The sequence below is a fragment of the Penaeus japonicus genome, unplaced genomic scaffold (genome assembly GCF_977035675.1).
Source record: "Penaeus japonicus unplaced genomic scaffold, GWHDUDI00000001_assembly GWHDUDI00000001, whole genome shotgun sequence".
NCBI classification, from domain to species: domain Eukaryota; kingdom Metazoa; phylum Arthropoda; class Malacostraca; order Decapoda; family Penaeidae; genus Penaeus; species Penaeus japonicus.
In genome coordinates this window covers 26515150-26524214 of record NW_028234403.1, presented here as the reverse complement: position 1 = coordinate 26524214, position 9065 = coordinate 26515150, and the positions used below count along the sequence as shown (strand labels likewise).

The 9065-nt window shown below is 45.7% G+C and overlaps 1 pseudogene; it reads right to left on the bottom strand.

The window, feature by feature from the left end:
• Positions 1-1928: 1928 nt before the first annotated feature.
• LOC147472499 (uncharacterized) lies at positions 1929-3327 on the bottom strand (annotated as a pseudogene).
• Positions 3328-9065: the final 5738 nt, after the last annotated feature.

Sequence of the window (9065 nt, the reverse complement as noted above, 5' to 3'; positions counted from 1 at the left end):
GTCCACAAGGGATGGACCAGCACATAGAAAGGATCTTAATACATGGTGCCCCAAGCCCAGCCCCTAAGCGCCATCCGACAGAGCTCTCATGACAGAGAGTCTTTGCCTTGGTCCAGTTAAGAGATATATGATCTCAGGCGGAAAGGTGAGGTTCTCATCACATTCCCCCAAAGTATTGGTAGAGTTGTACCCACTCAAGCTCTAGACCAGGTGGTTCCCAAACTGGGGTACATGTACCCCAGGGGGTACATTTGCCCGTTTCAGTGGGGTACATTAGGTCTGAAGGAAACAATTACTTGCACATATACATGGTGTTGTAATCTGCACTCAGATTGCACTTTTCTCATTTTCTTTATGTTGATTAGCACACCTTTATTGAAATTTCGTGGGTTGTAAGGTTAATACCATTTGTTTTTACTATTAGTAAAACCCCATGGCTTGATCTGCAGGTTGATCTGTTATGATACCTGTACCAATCTAGATATGACTGGTACAGGACGTGGTTTATCGACGCGTTAGGGGTACATGGGAAACCTATGAAAAAGCTAGGGGTACTGAGGAAACAAAAAGTTGGGAAACCCCTGCTCTCTAGACCTTGGACTCGTCGTCTTTACGCGGAATCATGTTTCAGCGCCTTTTTGCCTTCGATTTGGCTGCTGGATTCTTAAGCCACCTCTGCGGCATTCCTCAGATATTAGGTCCAGGACACCGCTGGGCCTTTCTGACTGGATTGTCATTTCGTTCCCAGTAGAGATAATTGCTAGATCATCTGCATATGAGATAATCTTTCACCCTGCTGGGAGCAGATTGTTGAGGATGTTTAACTTGAGGGTGTTAAACAGAGCCGGGCTAAGGACCCCTCCTTTGTGGGGTGCCAATTCTCCAGGGCAAATGCCTGGAAAGGTGACCATGGAACTTCACTCTGGCAGTTCTGTTCCGAAAATAATCACCAAATCAGGCAAGCAGCTTGCCTTTGATTCCATTGCGGATTAGGATCTCCTGAATGGCGAGTGGGCTTGACAGTTCAAAAGCCTTCTCCAGGTCTAGGAAGACAATGACAGAGCTGTTGTTGCTGACAGTGCTCAGTAAGGTGGCCATGCTATGAGTAGTGCTCTTAGCCCTTGTGAACCCGTGTAGGTGTTCATGTGGAGGTCCCAACTTCCATTGGAGCCGATTCAGTACCATTTTCTCTGCTGTCTTTCCCAGGCAGCTGAGTAGGGAGATGGGACGGTACCGTCCTGGCTCCTTTGGGTAGGGGACGGGAACTATGTCAGCCCTCTTCCAGCATTGTGGCAGCGAGGAAGTTTCCCAGGACTTGTTGATGAGATGCAAGAGTGCAAGCTCACCTTCATGTCCTAGGTGGGAAATGATGGGGTAGGAGATCCCATCACAACCCGGGGATGACTGGGAACTGGTCTTATATGTCCGCCGTAATTCCCCTTAGAGAGAACATGGCATCTGTATCATCAGGCTCGACCGCCTTTTCTCTGATAAGGGCATACCTCTCTGGGAGCAGTTCTTGGCATACCCTCAACTCTGCTGGTAGGCCGACGCTACTTGTTCTAGCAGAGAACTCGAGTGCCAGTCTCTTCACCTCCAACTGTGGGTCTCTTTTTGGGGGCTGAGTAATTTGTGGCCCGTCTGATACAGTTCCACAGTTCTGAAAGGGAAGTTTGGTGGCCAAAGGATCGGCAATCAGGGAGCAAGGGATAGTCGACTTAGCAAGCGTAATCAAACCTCTGGTGCCTTGTGTACTCGGCTGCACAAAGGGATGATGTCCCGAGAAGCAGACAGATTCCCCTGATAGAGTCTCCTGGAGCATGACAACATTAATGTTTCAAGATCGCACAATTGCGTGGAGAAGAGCCTTCCTTAAGGAAAAGCTGTTGATGTTCCACTGCAGTATGCTTAGGTTAGTAGCCATAGTGCTAGTCTGACTCCAATATGTCAGTGACGTCGAGGTATTCGATCTCAGTGTCTGATGCCCCAGTGTGGGTAACATCAAACATTTCGGAGTCTGACAACTCCTTGGTGAGTTCCTCACTGAGCGTGATTTCCTCACTTGACTCATTGCTATCGTCAGGACAGGTCGAGCCATTAGGAGGGCTGGGTCTCCTGGGAGGTGGAGAACTTCTGGTCGCCTTGACCTTCACTTTGGATGGTCGTGGCTTCCTCACCCTTTGGGGTTTGGGCGTAAGCTCTTCCAGTGTGGTCTTGGCTGCAGGTTTGTCGGGGAGACAGGTCTCGCCCTGGGGGTTTGTGGGGAGAGGAGTCTCGCCCTGAGTAGGGATGGGAGTTGAGGCCTTGGGCCTAATGTCCCTTTCCTTCAGGGCAGCAACAATCTGAGTCATTGTTGTCATGGTGACCTTGACTGCCTTCTCTGTCTCCTTACTGGTCCTCCCCAATGTTGTCGCAACTGGTGTGACAACTGTCTTCAGCAGGAGCGTCAAGTCCTTCTCTGTGAACAGAGTCAGTCTCTCCACTCTTGGGGTAGCCTTTGAGGTGTACCCAGAACCCTTCCAGGTCTGTTTCCGTCTTGGAACATCCACCAGAGCCGGAAACTCTTTTGTGTTGGAGGCGTCCGGTGCTGGTTTCGCTTAAGGTGGTGCTTCCTTCCTCTGAGGAGGGGGGGAAGCCCTTACCCCTTTGTTCTGCCCCCAGACATAAGTGCCTAGAGGACGGGAACAAAGTCTGGTCATTTTGCAACGATCTCTTGCCGCCGAAGAGCCTCTTCCTCTCTGACAGAACATCTGAGGCTCCAGGCGTGGTGTTTTTTATGGCAGTTTGGGCACTTGGCAGTGATGTCTCGCTTGCCATCTTTGTGTGCTTTGAGGCACACCTCTGTTCTGTGTGCCTGACTACAGACACCACACTTCAGCTTTGCAGAGCAAATGGCCTAGTGGTGTCCGTAGTTCTGGCACGTGAAGCATCGGAGCGGATCTGGGACGTATGTCCTGAGGCTGTAGGAGCCCCAATTGCCTAGGTCCAAGGATGCAACTGGAGCTCCCTTCAAAGTAACCAGGACTTGCCTAGTTGGGTGCTTCCCTTTTGAGAGTCGGGAAGCTCCCACCACCTTGGGATGAGCGGTGATGACCTTGAGGTCATACATCAGAGGGAAGCCTAGAAGCACCATCTTAGACGTCCTCTCTTTGGGAGTCAGTTCCGACAGGCTAACGTTCTGCCCATCCAGGAGCTTGTCAGTCTCCTGGAGGAAGGTGAGGGTGGCTTGATCCCTTGGTACGATTATCATGCCATTGTCTCTGGTAATTCTAATTGTCAGACGGCACTGTCTGTGGGTTTCCAGAGCCCGCACCATCTGGTAAGCATTGTCGAATCCTTCCGGCTTAGGGGGAACCCCTTCCCACGTCCCCACCCACAATGAAGTCCAACAAGGGGAAGCTGTACACTGAGACCATGCTCAAGACCATGTGATTGCCTGCAAGAAATTACTGCTTGACCCTAGCCTAGCTCAAAAGAGAGACCAACCGATTGACCTAACCGAGTTAAGATCAGGCCACCCGTCTTGCTGGAATAGAGGACCAAAGAGGCGTGTTGCTAGCCGCAGCACGTACTCATACACGGCATCGCTCAACCTCCAGGACTCCCGTCTCCCGTCTCCCAACGCATTGGGGCCCCACACACGACAAACACGTGGGCAGGTGTAAGTCCCTTTGGGGGGAAGACCAGGGGGGGGTGCGACCAGCACCTACTAGATCAGCACCTAGGAACGTTTAGTTATCCTTCCTCAGAGAATCCGCCACTGGAAGGTCACCTCAACGGGACAGAGAGACTGGCCAGATCCAGAGTGGGCTTGTCCAAGGAAGGAGTTCAATCCCCCGTGCCACGACAAGGTGGTTCCTTTACGGGGGATATGTATATATAATATGATATTATAAATATATAATATATTTTATAATATATAGAAGAAATATATATAAATATAATATAGATAATAATATATATATATATATAGATTAAATGTATTATTATAGATATATAGGGGATTAGTAGAATACATATATAACTATATATAAAATATAGATATCACATATAATATTATATATATAATATAACTTATATAATACATACAAATATAATCTATATCATATATAACTATATATATATATATATATATATATATATATATATATAGTTATATATATATATATATATATGAATATGAGAATATAATTTTATGATAGTATATGATAGTTATATATATATAACTATATATATATACTTATAGTATATATACCTATATATCAGTATGATATATATATATATATAGGGTATAATATACTTCACCTCATTAGGTTTTTAGATACATCATATTAAAATGATTCATGTATATGACTACTATATATATATCATTATATAGTGTTTATAAATATATTGATATATATCAATTATATATGTACATGTATATATATATATATAATATATATAGGGTTCGAAATCGTAGGTATATTAAGTATATATATATATTAATTTATATATATATATATATATAGTAACATTCACTACGCATATGCATATAATATATCACTTAATATAATGTATAATATATATATATATATAATATATTTATATAATCTATATGTATATAATATATATATATAGAATATAAATATGTAATATATACTATTATAGGATGATTATAAATAAATAAATTATAATATAATATATATATATAAACATATGGATATGAATATGATCTATATATATATCATATATATACATCAAGTACATATATATAATATAACTACATCTATTATATTATATATATATACATAGAGTATATCATATAGATGTCATAGGTAGGTATATATCTTATGGGATAGTGTGATTATATAATAAATAAATTAAAATAATATATATATTATGGATATATATAAATATATATATATATATACACCAATATATATACTATATATATATGATATATATAATAGATATCATATAGTATATCATGGCTAATACTATGATATGATGATATGTATCCCATATATAATATATACTCTATATATATCAATTTTTATAAATCTTATATATAAATATCATAAATATCATCTATCATCTATAAAAAATCATATATATATCACATATATATAATATATATATATATATATATCATATATATATATATATATATATATATCTATATATTTATATATACTATAGTATAGGGTATAATTATATACTATAGTCAGATATATATCTAGGTGGGATAAGGTATATATAGCATATATATATACCTGACAAAGGAACCTACACCTTCGTCGTAGTGGCACGGGACGGAATGTATAATCCTATATTATGGATATTAAAGCCCACTATCTATCTAGGCTACTATACTCTATATATTCACCTGCAATAACCGTTGAGGTGAGCACACTTCAGTGGACTGAGTATATCATATATACCTAATATATATATATATAATATATAAATACTATATATATATAATCTTATACAGTATCCATAATAGGGTTGACTGCGATCATATTAGTAGGTATGACATATCCCCCGTAAAGGAACACCTTGTCGGCACGGGGGATTGAACTCCTTCCTTGGACAAGCCCACTCTGGATCTGCCAGTCTACTCTGCCCGTTGAGCTGTGACCTTCCAGTGGCGGATTCTCTGAGGAAGGATAACTAAACGATCCCTAGTTGCTGTCTCGCCTAGTTAGAGTCTGCGTCGCACTTAACCCCCCTGGTCGTCCCCCAATAGGACTTCCCCCTGCCCACTGTGTTTTCGTGTGGTGGGGCTCATACTATATATCCCAATGATCGTATGGATAGAGACGGGTAGACTAGGGAGTCACTGGGAAGGTATTGACAGACTGAATAGACCTGTGTATGGAGTTGACTATATTGGGCTTTGACGATACGCTAGCAAACTACGCGCTGCTATGTGGAGATCCTCTAATTCCATGCATAGTACTAGGGTGGATCATCACTGATTATATCTATAACCTCGGTTAGGTCTGATGATATCGTATGATTGGGATCATCTGTATGTCCCATTTTGATGCTAGGCTAGGGTCTGTAAGCAGGTAATTTCTTGGCATGGACGATTTTTATCACATGGTCATTGGTAGGGCATAGGTCTCAGTGGTTAGCAAGTCTTCCCACTAGCTTAGTTTAGGATCTATCATTGTGGGATGGATGGGACTGTGAGGATCAGTAGGTTCACCTACCTATAGCCGAGGAAGTATATAATGATTCAAATCGATCAATAGTATCTTACCAGATGAGGTCTCTATAGGCGCAGGCTCAATACATATGCGGATATAACCAGGCTATGACAGTAGCACGGTCCTGCGAACAAACTTAGGGTGAAATGTACCAGGAGACAGATGGCATGTATGGAAGACTCTAGTACGCAATAAGTGGATCAAGCCGACCCTCACCTGTGCTGCGGCCTGCGTGCAGGGAGACTGACAACTGCTCCTGGATGGGTGTGACAGTGAACGTTGTAGCGCTGTTGTATGGTCGTGTAACGTGACTTGGACTCCCGAACTCATAAGAGACTGAGGTGGGACGTCTAGGGAGGAGATGGTATGCTTCTAGGCGGAGTTCCTCACTCTTGGGGCGTATATGTGATGAACGCTCAAGTGTGCATCACTCGGCTGGGTGCATGGGCCCAAGGTGTGGGTGTGGAGCTATCCCGACTTGGCGTCAAAAAAGGGAAGAGGCACCCCAAAACGTGAGGTAGGCAAGTCCTGGTTACGTGATTGAAGGGAGATCGTCACGAGTTGCAATGCGCTTGGACCTAGGTCAATTGGGGGTGCTCCTACAACATGCCTCAGGACATACGTCGCCAGATGCTCACGCTACTACCGATCTTCAGCGTGGGCCAGGGAACTACGGATCACCAGGGCTAGTGTCCGAAGTTTGACGAGCGTCTGGCCAAAGTCGTCAAGAGAGGAAGTGTGGTGTCCTGTAGTTACAGGGCCACACAGTAACAGAGGGGGGATGTGAGTGCGCCATCAAAGCACCACAAAGATGAGCGTGTGCAAGCTAGAAGACATCAGCTGCCAAGTGCCCAAAGCTTGCTATCCATATGAAGCGCGCGAACACCATCATCGGGGACCTGAGGAGCCTGCGCGAGTATGCGTTCGTGTCAAGTAGAGGAAGTAGGCTCTGGAGCGTCTAGCGGATATATCGCAAGAGGTGCAGTCCGTTGATCAAAATGAGGCCAGTAACTTTGTTCCCTGTACGCTCTTATAGGTGGCACTTATGTCAGGGGGGCAGAACAAACAGGGTGTTGAAGGAGGCTTTCACCCGCCCCTGGCGCTCTAGAGGGAAAGGGTATAGTGGTCAGCCACCACTTATTAAAAGGCGAGAGACCGCAGCACCGGGGGCACTAGCATATAATATTAGCGCATGGCCAACGGACAAAAGAGGGAGGATTTCCACCGGGGCGAGGAGCTCTGATAGTGGATGTTTTGCGGCAAGACGGAGAACAAAGAGCGGCTGGAAAATGTGGTATTCTGGGGGGGTACTACCTACAAAGGATGGGACTCTCATGAGCGCCCAAGAGTGGAGGGCGGTACTGACTCGTGAGTGTTAAACACAGAGAAGTTATGACTTGACGTCTACATATAAAAGAGGCGCTATGCATGAAGACAGTTCAGTTCCACATTATACCAGTTGCGAGCGAACAATTGGGGAGGGGAGAACGCAGGGTAATGGAAGATCACAGAGAACGGGGGGTGGCGAGTCAAGGTCACCATGAGCAACAATGAATCTCAGAGTTAAGTTGACTGTCCCTGAAGGAAAGGGACATTAGGTACTTCGGCGCCTAAGGTACCGTCAACTCCCATCCAGGAGCTACTCAGGAGGCGAGACTCCTCTCTACCCACAAACCCGCGGGCCAGGCGAGACCTGTCTCCACCGCGGAGACAAACACGCGTGCAGTCGCAAGACCATACCACGAGCGTGGAAGAGCTATACGTATCGGCCAACGCCCCAAAGGGTGAGGAAGCCAACGACCATAGATACACAAAGTGAAGAGCGGTCCAAGGCGACCATATAAAGTTCTATCTCCCACCTCCCAGAGAGACCCAGCCCTCCCTAATGGCTCGACCTGTCCTGACGATAGCAATGAGTCAAGTGAGGAAATCGTAAAACGCTCAGTGAGGAACTCACAAGGAGTTGTCAGACTCCGAAATGTTTTGATGTTACCCACACTGGGGCATCAGACACTGAGATCGAATACCTCGACGTCACTGACGGGGCATATTGGAGTCAGACTAGCACTATGGCTACTAACCTAAGATGGGGTACTAGTGGGGGCAGTGGAACATCAACAGCTTTTCCTTAAGGAAGGCTCTTCTCCACGCAATTGTGCGATCTTGAAAAGGGGGGGGGGGGGGGGGGGGGGGTGGGGGGGGGGGGGGCATTAATGTTGTCATGCTCCAGGAGACTCTATCAGGGGAATCTGTCTGCTTCTCGGGTGGGACACACAGTGGAGGGGAGGCGCGGGGACATCATCCCTTTGTGGAGCAGACAGCCGGAGGGAGTACACAAGGCACCAGAGGTTTGATTACGCTTGCTAAGTCGACTATCCCTTGCTCCCTGATTGCCGATCCTAGTAGTTGGCGGGGGCACCAAACTTCCCTTTCAGAACTGTGTGAGTGGAACTGTATCAGACGGGCGGGGGCGCGCCGCACAAATTACTCGGGGGATGCGGGGGCCCCCAAAAGCGTGAGACCCCCATGACCCACAGTTGGAGGTGAAGAGACTGGCACTTCGGACGAGTTCTCTGCTAGAACAAGTAGCGTCGGCCTACAGCAGAGTTGAGGGTATGCCAAGAACTGCTCCCAGAGAGGTATGCCTTATCAGAGAAAGCGGGAGGCGGTCGAGCCTGATGATACCGATGCCATGTTCTCTCTAAGGGGAATTAATGCGGGTGTGGGGGGGGGGTTGTTTGTGGGGGGCGGACATATAAGACCAGGGGGGGTTCCCAGTCATCCCCGGGTTGTGAGAGGATGGATCTCCTACCCCATCATTTCCGCGAGCGGCACCTAGGACATGAAGGTGAGCTTGCACGTCTTGCA